Source organism: Oncorhynchus masou, unplaced genomic scaffold (genome assembly GCF_036934945.1).
Source record: "Oncorhynchus masou masou isolate Uvic2021 unplaced genomic scaffold, UVic_Omas_1.1 unplaced_scaffold_674, whole genome shotgun sequence".
Taxonomy (NCBI): Eukaryota; Metazoa; Chordata; class Actinopteri; order Salmoniformes; family Salmonidae; genus Oncorhynchus; species Oncorhynchus masou.
This window is the reverse complement of record NW_027013189.1, coordinates 150,652-163,398: the sequence shown is the minus strand read 5'-3', so window position 1 is coordinate 163,398 and position 12,747 is coordinate 150,652. Positions and strand designations below refer to the sequence as shown.

Genomic DNA, 12,747 nt, shown 5'->3' with positions numbered 1-12,747 from the left:
GGTTAGGGTACGTACGGGTCCTGTCTGTAGAGTGTTCTGTGTGCTGGGTTAGGGTACGGGTCCTGTCTGCAGAGTGTTCTGTGTGCTGGGTTAGGGTACGTACGGGTCCTGTCTGTAGAGTGTTCTGTGTGCTGGGTTAGGGTACGTACGGGTCCTGTCTGCAGAGTGTTCTGTGTGCTGGGTTAGTGTACGTACGGGTCCTGTCTGCAGAGTGTTCTGTGTGCTGGGTTAGGGTACGTACGGGTCCTGTCTGCAGAGTGTTCTGTGTGCTGGGTTAGGGTACGTACGGGTCCTGTCTGCAGAGTGTTCTGTGTGCTGGGTTAGTGTACGTACGGGTCCTGTCTGCAGAGTGTTCTGTGTGCTGGGTTAGGGTACGTACGGGTCCTGTCTGTAGAGTGTTCTGTGTGCTGGGTTAGGGTACGTACGGGTCCTGTCTGTAGAGTGTTCTGTGTGCTGGGTTAGGGTACGTATGGGTCCTGTCTGTAGAGTGTTCTGTGTGCTGGGTTAGGGTACGTACGCGGGTCCTGTCTGTAGAGTGTTCTGTGTGCTGGGTTAGGGTACGTACGGGTCCTGTCTGTAGAGTGTTCTGTGTGCTGGGTTAGGGTACGTACGGGTCCTGTCTGTAGAGTGTTCTGTGTGCTGGGTTAGGGTACGTACGGGTCCTGTCTGCAGAGTGTTCTGTGTGCTGGGTTAGGGTACGTACGGGTCCTGTCTGCAGAGTGTTCTGTGTGCTGGGTTAGGGTTAGGGTACGTACGGGTCCTGTCTGTAGAGTGTTCTGTGTGCTGGGTTAGGGTACGTACGGGTCCTGTCTGTAGAGTGTTCTGTGTGCTGGGTTAGGGTACGGGTCCTGTCTGTAGAGTGTTCTGTGTGCTGGGTTAGGGTTAGGGTACGTACGGGTCCTGTCTGAAGAGTGTTCTGTGTGCTGGGTTAGGGCACGGGTCCTGTCTGTAGAGTGTTCTGTGTACTGGGTTAGGGTACGTACGGGTCCTGTCTGCAGAGTGTTCTGTGTACTGGGTTAGGGTACGGGTCCTGTCTGTAGAGTGTTCTGTGTGCTGGGTTAGGGTACGTACGGGTCCTGTCTGAAGAGTGTTCTGTGTGCTGGGTTAGGGTACGGGTCCTGTCTGTAGAGTGTTCTGTGTGCTGGGTTAGGGTACGTACGGGTCCTGTCTGTAGAGTGTTCTGTGTGCTGGGTTAGGGTACGTACGGGTCCTGTCTGAAGAGTGTTCTGTGTGCTGGGTTAGGGTACGGGTCCTGTCTGTAGAGTGTTCTGTGTACTGGGTTAGGGTACGTACGGGTCCTGTCTGCAGAGTGTTCTGTGTACTGGGTTAGGGTTGGTACGGGTCCTGTCTGTAGAGTGTTCTGTGTGCTGGGTTAGGGTACGTACGGGTCCTGTCTGCAGAGTGTTCTGTGTGCTGGGTTAGGGTACGTACGGGTCCTGTCTGCAGAGTGTTCTGTGTGCTGGGTTAGGGTACGTACGGGTCCTGTCTGCAGAGTGTTCTGTGTGTACTGGGGAGCTGGAGATGCTGCTGCTGTGATGAGAGGACAGGTGACTCCCAGACCTCCTCCCGTCCTCCAGAGAGGGAGACGGACTGTCCCGAACACGCTCCTAGAGTGAAGAACAACACCATAGTGAGTGGAAACACACGTCAACATCAAGGAATATTTTAGAATAATAATCACAGTGTCCAGGAAAGGTTTGATGGGATGCTCTCATGGCTTGGAAACTTCTGGCATAATATCATGAGACCATCCAGTCTACCTTTATAACAGGTGGCCGTAGCATAATGTACTACAGTACCCATAATGCTCTGACCTACCTTTATAACAGGTGGCCGTAGCATAATGTACTACAGTACCCATAATGCTCTGACCTACCTTTATAACACCGGTGACCATGCTAACATACCTTTATAACAGGTGGCCGTAGCATAATGTACTACAGTACCCATAATGCTCTGACCTACCTTTATAACACCGGTGACCATGCTAACATACCTTTATAACACCGGTGACCATGCTAACATACCTTTATAACAGGTGGCCGTAGCATAATGTACTACAGTACCCATAATGCTCTGACCTACCTTTATAACACCGGTGACCATGCTAACATACCTTTATAACAGGTGGCCGTAGCATAATGTACTACAGTACCCATAATGCTCTGACCTACCTTTATAACACCGGTGACCATGCTAACATACCTTTATAACAGAGGGACCGCCATGCTAACATACCTTTATAACGGAGGGACCTCCATGCTAACATACCTTTATAACGGAGGGACCTCCATGCTAACATACCTTTATAATGGAGGTGACCATGCTAACATACCTTTATAACAGAGGGACTGTGATGCTAACATACCTTTACAACAGAGGTGACCTCCATGCTAACATACCTTTACAACAGAGGTGACCTCCATGCTAACATACCTTTACAACAGAGGTGACCATGCTAACATACCTTTATAACGGAGGGACCTCCATGCTAACATACCTTTATAACGGAGGTGACCGCCATGCTAACATAAATTTATAACGGAAGTGGCCATGCTAACATACCTTTACAACAGAGGTGGCCATGCTAACATACCTTTATAACGGAGGGACCGCCATGCTAACATACCTTTACAACAGAGGTGTTCTCCATGCTAACATACCTTTACAACAGAGGTGACCATGCTAACATACCTTTATAACACAGGCGACCATTCTAACATACCTTTACAACAGAGGTGACCATGCTAACATACCTTTATAACACAGGCGACCATTCTAACATACCTTTACAACAGAGGTATTCTCCATGCTAACATACCTTTATAACAGAGGTGACCTCCATGCTAACATACCTTTACAACAGAGGTGACCACCATGCTAAAATACATTTACAACAGAGGTGACCACCATGCTAAAATACATTTACAACAGAGGTGTTCTCCATGCTAACATACTTTTATAACGGAGGTGACCACCATGCTAACATACCTTTACAACAGAGGTGTTCTCCATGCTAACATACCTTTGTAACAGAGGTGACCATGCTAACATACCTTTGTAACAGAGGTGACCTCCATGCTAACATACCTTTATAACAGAGGTGACCTCCATGCTAACATACCTTTACAACAGAGGTGACCATGCTAACATACCTTTACAACAGAGGTGACCACCATGCTAACATACATTTACAACAGAGGTGTTCTCCATGCTAACATACTTTTATAACGGAGGTGACCACCATGCTAACATACCTTTACAACAGAGGTGTTCTCCATGCTAACATACCTTTGTAACAGAGGTGACCATGCTAACATACCTTTGTAACAGAGGTGACCTCCATGCTAACATACCTTTACAACAGAGGTGACTTCAATGCTAACATACCTTTACAACAGAGGTGACCTCCATGCTAACATACCTTTACAACAGAGGTGACCATGCTAACATACCTTTATAACGGAGGTGACCATGCGGCCGCGGGAGGAGAGGGTAGAGTGGTGGACCTGGGCAGCAGAGGCCATGCTGGCTAACGTGTTGAGGTGGTTCATCTGACTCATTGCCATGGAGACGGAGGCAGGCGCCATACTGACAGGGATCAGGGGGTGTGACATCATCATGAACGGGAGGTGTTCCAGACCTGAGGGAGGGAGGGAGGGAGGGAGGGAGGGAGGGAGGGAGGGAGGGAGGGAGGGAGGGAGGGAGGGAGGGAGGGAGGGAGGAGGGGAAAGAAAGGGGGGAGGAAATGGAGGAGGGAGGGAAAGGAGAGAGGAAAAGAGGGAGGGAGGGAAAGGAGAGAGGAAAAGGGGGAGGGAGGGAAAGGAGAGAGGAAAAGGGGGAGGGAGGGAAAGGAGAGAAGAAAATGGGGAGGGAGGGAAAGGAGAGAGGAAAAGGGGGAGGGAGGGAAAGGAGGGAGGAAAAGGGGGAGGGAGGGAAAGGAGAGAGGAAAAGGGGGAGGGAGGGAAAGGAGGGATGAAAAGGGGGAGGGAGGGAAAGGAGAGAGGAAAAGGGGGAGGGAGGGAAAGGAGAGAGGAAAAGGGGGAGGGAGGGAAAGGGGGCGAGAAAGAGAGAGATGGTTTTCTATTCAGCTTTGTGGCAGCATAGCATACATTAGAAGGTGGAGTGTAAACCATTATATTGTCACACTCAGGACACTAGACCAAACAGAATGCTGTTTGACTTGTGAAACCAGATTTCCAGAGCAACATTTGTGATGCTCAACATCCCAAAACCGAACATCTCTGGGGACATGAAACGCTTGAACAAACAAGGGGAAGAACATTTAAACAAAGAGTGGAAGGTCATATAACAACATCTGAGATGGACTCTTTGAAACAGCCAATCACAGTACAGAAAATACATCACACTCAATCTCCATGGCACTTGGCTTTTTTTGTCTTCTTGGTGAAATCACTAAAAAGACTCTTAGTTGATGATCCAGAAATAGACACACAGTTCCATTTTGCTGTCCCTCTGTCATACTCTGAGTGAAGAGGAGAGGAAGAGGAGGAAGAGGTGGAAGAGGAGGAGGAGAAGGAAGAGAAGGAGGAAGAGGAGGAGGAGGAGGGGGAGAATAAGGAGGAGGAGAGGAGGAGGTGGAAGAGGAAGAGGAGGAGGAAGATGATGATGAAGAGGAGGAGGAGGAGGGGGAGAATAAGGAGGAGGAGAGGAGGAGGTGGAAGAGGAGGAGGAGAGGAGGAGGTGGAAGAGGAGGAGGAGAGGAGGGTGTCTGAGAATAAAGGCTATTAGCTCTTCCACTTCACATTCTGACATTTATTATTTTGAATATAAAGCTTAAAGATGTTCAAATGAGAAGTTGTCTGTGAAGAGCTTTAGGACCTTTACTGGACACTGGAAAATGAAAATAAATAAAAGTGACTAATTAGACTGAATTGAATGATTGGACGATGTGGGAAAAACAAGACCCTTTTCCTTCCACTAGTATTGTGTTAGCAGACGACTAGAGATGTTAGATGTTAGCAGACGACTAGAGATGTTAGATGTTAGCAGACGACTAGAGATGTTAGATGTTAGCAGACGACTAGAGATGTTAGATGTTAGCAGACGACTAGAGATGTTAGATGTTAGCAGACGACTAGAGATGTTAGATGTTAGCAGACGACTAGAGATGTTAGATGTTAGCAGACGACTAGAGATGTTAGATGTTAGCAGACGACTAGAGATGTTAGATGTTAGCAGACGACTAGAGATGTTAGATGTTAGCAGACGACTAGAGATGTTAGATGTTAGCAGACGACTAGAGATGTTAGATGTTAGCAGACGACTAGAGATGTTAGATGTTAGCAGACGACTAGAGATGTTAGATGTTAGCAGACGACTAGAGATGTTAGATGTTAGCAGACTACTACAGAGATGTTAGATGTTAGCAGACGACTAGAGATGTTAGATGTTAGCAGACGACTAGAGATGTTAGATGTTAGCAGACGACTAGAGATGTTAGATGTTAGCAGACTACTACAGAGATGTTAGATGTTAGCAGACGACTAGAGATGTTAGATGTTAGCAGACGACTAGAGATGTTAGATGTTAGCAGATGACTAGAGATGTTAGATGCTACCAGACTACTACAGAGATGTTAGATGTTAGCAGACTACTACAGAGATGTTAGATGTTAGCAGACTACTACAGAGATGTTAGATGTTAGCAGACGACTAGAGATGTTAGATGTTAGCAGACGACTAGAGATGTTAGATGTTAGCAGACGACTAGAGATGTTAGATGCTACCAGACTACTACAGAGATGTTAGATGCTACCAGACTACTACAGAGATGTTAGATGTTAGCAGACGACTAGAGATGTTAGATGTTAGCAGACTACTACAGAGATGTTAGATGTTAGCAGACTACTAGAGAGATGTTAGATGTTAGCAGACTACTAGAGAGATGTTAGATGTTAGCAGACGACTAGAGAGATGTTAGATGTTAGCAGACTACTACAGAGATGTTAGATGTTAGCAGACGACTACAGAGATGTTAGATGTTAGCAGACTACTACAGAGATGTTAGATGTTAGCAGACGACTAGAGAGATGTTAGATGTTAGCAGACTACTACAGAGATGTTCGATGTTAGCAGACGACTAGAGATGTTAGATGTTAGCAGACTACTACAGAAATGTTAGATGTTAGCAGACTACTACAGAGATGTTCGATGTTAGTAGACGACTAGAGATGTTAGATGTTAGCAGACTACTAGAGATGTTAGATGTTAGCAGACTACTACAGAGATGTTAGATGTTAGCAGACGACTAGAGATGTTAGATGTTAGCAGACGACTAGAGATGTTAGATGTTAGCTGAGACTAGAGATGTTAGATATTAGCAGACTACTACAGAGATGTTAGATGTTAGCAGACTACTAGAAAGTGGTTAGATGTTAGCAGACTACTACAGAGATGTTAGATGTTAGCAGACTACTAGAAAGTGGTTAGATGTTAGCAGACTACTACAGAGATGTTAGATGTTAGCGGACTACTACAGAGATGTTAGATGTTAGCAGACGACTACAGAGATGTTAGATCTTAGCAGACGACTAGAGATGTTAGATGTTAGCAGACGACTACTAGAGATGTTAGATGTTAGCAGACTACTACAGAGATGTTAGATGTTAGCAGACTACTAGAGATGTTAGATGTTAGCAGACTACTAGAGATGTTAGATGTTAGCAGACTACTACAGAGATGTTAGATGTTAGCAGACTACTAGAGATGTTAGATGTTAGCAGACTACTAGAGATGTTAGATGTTAGCAGACTACTACAGAGATGTTAGATGTTAGCAGACTACTACAGAGATTAGATGTTAGTAGAGAGATCACTCAAAAGGAAGAAGCCACATGTTATAGTAAAAGTAAAATCAAAAGTCAAGTCCAAAAAGATGCTGTGCTGGTTAACAGTATGTTTCCACATTCCTAATTATTATTCTGGTGGAGACGTGTTCATGATTTACACCAGACTTCTGTCTTCCTTCAACTGTCACTTTATATCATGATGTCTGGAGGAGCTCAGTAGAAAGTGGTGACGACAAACAGACAGGCCTCAGAGAAGACTCCAGAACATTACTCCCTCTAACGGAAACAATACAGCGCTGTCAGGGTGGGTGTGTGTGTGTGTGTGTGTGTGTGTGTGTGTGTGTGTGTGTGTGTGTGTGTGTGTGTATGTGTGTGTGTTTTTCAGTCTCTCGGTCCCAGCTTTGATGCACCTGTACTGACCTCGCCTTCTGGATGATAGCGGGGTGAACCCCTGTCTATCATCAGACCCACTATTTCAGCCCTGTGTGCTGTTGAAATGTAACTATTTTATAGATGCATAAACCAATCCACATGGGAGAGAAGGGAACAATCTAAATATTGAACATTCAAGAAAACAAAACCAAAAATAAAACAATAGAAGCAGGAAGCGAAACAAAAGAGAGCTAATGACTGCTCTGTCGCCGTGCCAACGGAACGCTGAGTAATTCCAAACACAAAGACAAGAAACTTGGACCAAATTCCACACAATGTCCCAAATGTAATAGAATGTGTGCAAACAAAAAGAAGTCCCCAAAGAAGAGATGGAAACAGAAAGAAATTTTAAAAAGAAAAAGCTTTTACTAAATTAGGTGGATTACACATATGTGCAGTGGTTCATCTGGACGCCTTTTGCAATTGACCCTTCCTCACCCCCTCCATCCCTCCCTCATCCCCATCCCTTCCTCACCCTCCCATCCCTCCCTCCCTCCCTCACCCCCCCATCCCTTCCTCACCCCCCATCCCTCCCTCCCTCACCCCCCATCCCTCCTCCCTCACCCTCCCTCCCTCCCTCACCCTCTCCCCCTCCCTCCCTCACCCTCCCTCCCTCCCTCCCTCACCTCCCCATCCCTTCCTCACCCTCCCTCCCTCCCTCCCCCCCTCCCTCACCCTCCCTCACCCTCCCTCCCTTCCTCACCCTCCCTCCCTCACCCTCCCATCCCTTCCTCACCCTCCCTCCCTCCCTCCCCCTCCCTCCCTCACCCTCCCTCCCTCCCTCCCCCCATCCCTCCCCACCCTCCCATCCCTTCCTCACCCTCCCTCCCTCCCACCCCCCCTCCCTCACCCTCCCTCACCCCCCCTCATCCCTCCCTCCCTCACCCTCCCTCCCTCCCTCACCCCCCCATCCCTCCCTCCCTCACCCTCCCTCCCTCCCCCCCCCTCCCTCACCCCCCTCACCCTCCCTCCCTCCCTCCCTCCCCCCCCATCCCTCCCTCACCCTCCCATCCCTTCCTCACCCCCTCCCTCCCTCCCCCCCCCCCCCTCCCTCCCTCCCTCCCTCCCTCCCCCCTCACCCTCCCTCCCTCCCTCCCTCCCTCCCTCCCTCCCCTCACCCCCATCCCTCCCTCCCTCCCTCACCCTCCCTCCCCCCTCCCTCCCTCCCTCCCTCCCTCACCCCCCATCCCTCCCTCCCTCACCCTCCCTCCCCCCATCCCTCCCTCACCCTCCCATCCCTTCCTCACCCTCCCTCCCTCCCTCACCCTCCCTCCCTCCCTCCCCCCCCTCCCTCACCCTCCCTCACCCTCCCTCCCTCCCTCCCCCCATCCCTCCCTCACCCTCCCATCCCTTCCTCACCCTCCCTCCCTCCCTCCCACCCCCCCCCTCCCTCACCCTCCCTTCCTCACCCTCCCTCCCTCCCTCACCCTCCCTCCCTCCCTCCCCCCATCCCTCCCTCCCCTCCCATCCCTTCCTCCCCTCCCTCCCTCCCTCCCTCACCCTCCCTCCCTCCCCCCTCCCTCACCCTCCCTCCCTCCCTCCCTCACCCTCCCTCCCTCCCTCCCTCCCCCTCACCCCCCATCCCTCCCTCCCCTCACCCTCCCTCCCTCACCCTCCCTCCCTCCCTCCCTCCCTCCCTCCCTCCCTCCCTCCCTCCCTCCCCCCCTCCCTCACCCCCCATCCCTCCCTCCCCCTCACCCTCCCTCCCTCCCTCCCTCCCTCCCTCCCTCCCCCCTCCCTCCCTCCCCCCCCTCCCTCACCCCCCATCCCTCCCTCCCTCACCCTCCCTCCCTCCCTCCCTCCCTCAACCCGACCAGACATAGAAACAAAGCTGTCCTCCTGAATGGAAGGAGATGAACGGATGTTGGAGGAATGGAGGAATTGGTTATTGGTTGCTATAGGACTCAGCTAATTACATTATGTATTTTCTTCATGTCTGGCCTTGAAACTTCAGCATAATCCCTAACAAAGGTCGCCATGGTTGCTCATCTAAGAAAAAAATAAAATAAAAACTTATAGAACAGAAATACAAACAATGACAATAATGTTTAAAAAAACTACAAAAAGGTTTATGATCCAAACTCTGTCAGGTTGGATGGGGAGCGTCGCTGCACAGCTATTTTCAGGTCTCTCCAGAGATGTTCGATCAGGTTCAAGTCCGGGCTCTGGCTGGGCCACTAAAGGACATTCAGAGACTTGTCCCGAAGCCACTCCCGCGTTGTCTTGGCTGTGTGCTTAGGATCGTTGTCCTGTTGGAAGGTGAACCTTCGCCCCAGTCTGAGGTCATGAGCACACTGGAGCAGGTTTTCATCAAGGATCTCTCTGTACTTGTCATCTTTCCTTCGATCCTGACTAGTCTCCCAGTCCCTGACAGTGAAAAACATCCCCACAGCATGATGCTACCACCACCATGCTTCACAGTATGGATGGTGCCAGGTTTCCTCCAGAAGTGACACTTGGCATTCAGGCCAAAGAGTTCACTCATGGTTTCATCAGACCAGAGAATCTTGTTTCTCATGGTCTGAGTGTCCTTTAGGTGCGTTTTGGCAAACTCCAAGCGGGCTGTCATGTGCCTTTTGCTGAGGAGTGGCTTCCGTCTGGACCCCTCGACCATAAAGGCCTGATTGTTGGAGGGCTGCAGGGATGGTTGCCCTTCTGGAAGGTTCTCCCATCTCCGCAGAGGAACTCTGGAGTTCTGTCAGAGTGACCATTGGGTTCTTGGTCCCCTTCGTGCATCTCATAGCAAAGGGTCTGAATACTTACAGTACCAGTCAAAAGTTTGGACACACCCACCCCAGTTTTTTATTTTATTTTTATTTCCTATTTTCTACATTGTAGAATAATAGCGAAGACATCAAAACTATGAAATAACACATGGAATCATCTCGTAAACCAAAAAGTGTTAAACAAATCAAAATATATTTTATATTCTTCTAAGTAGCCACCCTTTGCCTTGATGACAGCTTTGCATTCTCTCAACCAGCTTCATGAGGTAGTCACCTGGAATGCATTTCCATTAACAGGTGTGCCTTGTTAAAAGTTCATTTGTGGAATTTCTTTCCTTCTTAATGTGTTTGAGCCAATCAGTTGTGTTGTGACAAGGTAGGGTTGGTATACAGAAGATAGCCCCATTTGGTAAAAGACCGAGTCTATATTATGGCAAGAACAGCTCAAATAAGCAAAGAGAAACAACAGTCCATCATTACTTTAAGACATAAAGGTCAGTCAATACATAACATTTCAAGAACTTTGAACGTTTCTTCAAGTGCAGTCGCAAAAACCATCACGTGCTATGATGGAACTGGCTCTCATGAGGACCACCACAGGAAAGGAAGACCCAGAGTTACCTCTACTGTAGAGGATAAGTTCATTAGAGTTACCTCTGCTGCAGAGGATAAGTTCATTAGAGTTACCTCTGCTGCAGAGGATAAGTTCATTAGAGTTACCTCTGCTGCAGAGGATAAGTTCATTAGAGTTACCTCTGCTGCAGAGGATAAGTTCATTAGAGTTACCTCTGCTGCAGAGGATAAGTTCATTAGAGTTACCTCTGCTGCAGAGGATAAGTTCATTAGAGTTACCTCTGCTGCAGAGGATAAGTTCATTAGAGTTACCTCTGCTGCAGAGGATAAGTTCATTAGAGTTACCTCTGCTGCAGAGGATAAGTTCATGAGAGTTACCTCTGCTGTAGAGGATAAGTTAGGTTAGAGTTACCTCTGCTGCAGAGGATAAGTTCATTAGAGTTACCTCTGCTGCAGAGGATAAGTTCATGAGAGTTACCAGCCTCAGAAATTGCAGCCCAAATAAATACTTTGCAGAGTTCAAGTAACAGACACATCTCAACATCATCTGTTCAGAGGAGACATGAATCAGGCTTTATGGTCAAATGTCTGCAAAGAAGCCACTACTAAAGGGCACCAATAAGAAGAAGAGACTTGCTTGAGCCAAGAAACACGAGCAATGAGACCAAATTTGAGATTTTTGGTTCCAACTGCCGTGTCTTTGTGGAACAGATGATCTCCGCATGTGTGGTTCCCACCGTGAAGCATGGAGGAAGAGGTGTGAGGGTGCTTTGCTGGTGACACTGATTTATTTTGAATTCAAAGGCACACTTAACAAGCATGGCTACCACAGCATTCTGCAGCGATACGCCATCCCATCTGGTTTGAGCTTAGTGGGACTTTCATTTGTTTTTCAACAGGACAATGACCCAACACACCTCCAGGCTGTGTGAGGGCTATTTGACCAAGAAGGAGAGTGATAGAGTGCTGCATCAGATGACCTGGCCTCCTCCACAATCACCCGACCTCAACCCAATTGAGATGGTTTGGGATGAGTTGGACCGCAGAGTGAAGGAAAAGCAGCCAACAACTGCCCAGCATATGTGGGAACTCCTTCAAGACTGTTGGAAAAGCATTCCAGGTGAAGTTGGTTGAGAGAATGCCAAGAGTGTGCAAAGCAGTCATCTGTCCAAAAATGATGCAGAAAAATTAATCCATGCTTTTGTCACTTCTTGGTTAGACTACTGCAATGCTCTACTTTCCGGCTACCCGGATAAAGCACAAAATAAACTTCAGTTAGTGCTAAATATGGCTGCTAGAATCCTGACGAGAACCCAAAAATTTGATCATATTACTCCAGTGCTAGCCTCCCTACACTGGCTTCCTGTCAAAGCAAGGGCTGATTTCAAGGTTTTACTGCTCACCTACAAAGCATTACATGGGCTTGCTCCTACCTATCTCTCTGATTTGGTCCTGCCGTACATACCTACACGTACGCTACAGTCACAAGACGCAGGCCTCCTAATTGTCCCTAGAATTTCTAAGCAAACAGCTGGAGGCAGGGCTTTCTCCTATAGGGCTCCATTTTTATGGAACGGTCTGCCTACCCATGTCAGAGACGCAGACTCGGTCTCAACCTTTAAGTCTTTACTGAAGACTCATCTCTTCAGTGGGTCATATGATTGAGTGTAATCTGGCCCAGGAGTGGGAAGGTGAACGGAAAGGCTCTGGAGCAACGAACCACCCTTGCTGTCTCTGCCTGGCGGGTTCCCCTCTTTCCACTGGGATTCTCTGCCTCTAACCCTATTACAGGGGCTGAGTCACTGGCTTACTGGGGCTCTCTCATGCCGTCCCTGGAAGGGGTGCGTCACCTGAGTGGATTGATTCACTGATGTGGTCATCCTGTCTGGGTTGGCGCCTCCCCTTTGTGGGATATACTCAGCCTTGTCTCAGGATGGTAAGTTGGTGGTTGAAGATATCCCTCTAGTGGTGTGGGGGCTTTGGCAAAGTGGGTGGGGTTATATCCTTCCTGTTTGGCCCTGTCCGGGAGTGTCCTCGGATGGGGCCACAGTGTCTCCTGACCCCTCCTGTCTCAGCCTCCAGTATTTATGCTGCAGTAGTTTATGTGTCGGGGGGCTAGGGTCAGTTTGTTATATCTGGAGTACTTCTCCTGTCCTATTCGGTGTCCTGTGTGAATCTAAGTGTGCGTTCTCTAATTCTCTCTTTC

The 12,747-nt window shown here is 48.6% G+C and overlaps 1 pseudogene; it reads right to left on the bottom strand.

Annotated features, from left to right (window-relative positions):
* Positions 1–12,747, bottom strand: part of LOC135536874 (dachshund homolog 1-like) — a 101,483-nt pseudogene that overhangs the window by 32,597 nt on the left and 56,139 nt on the right.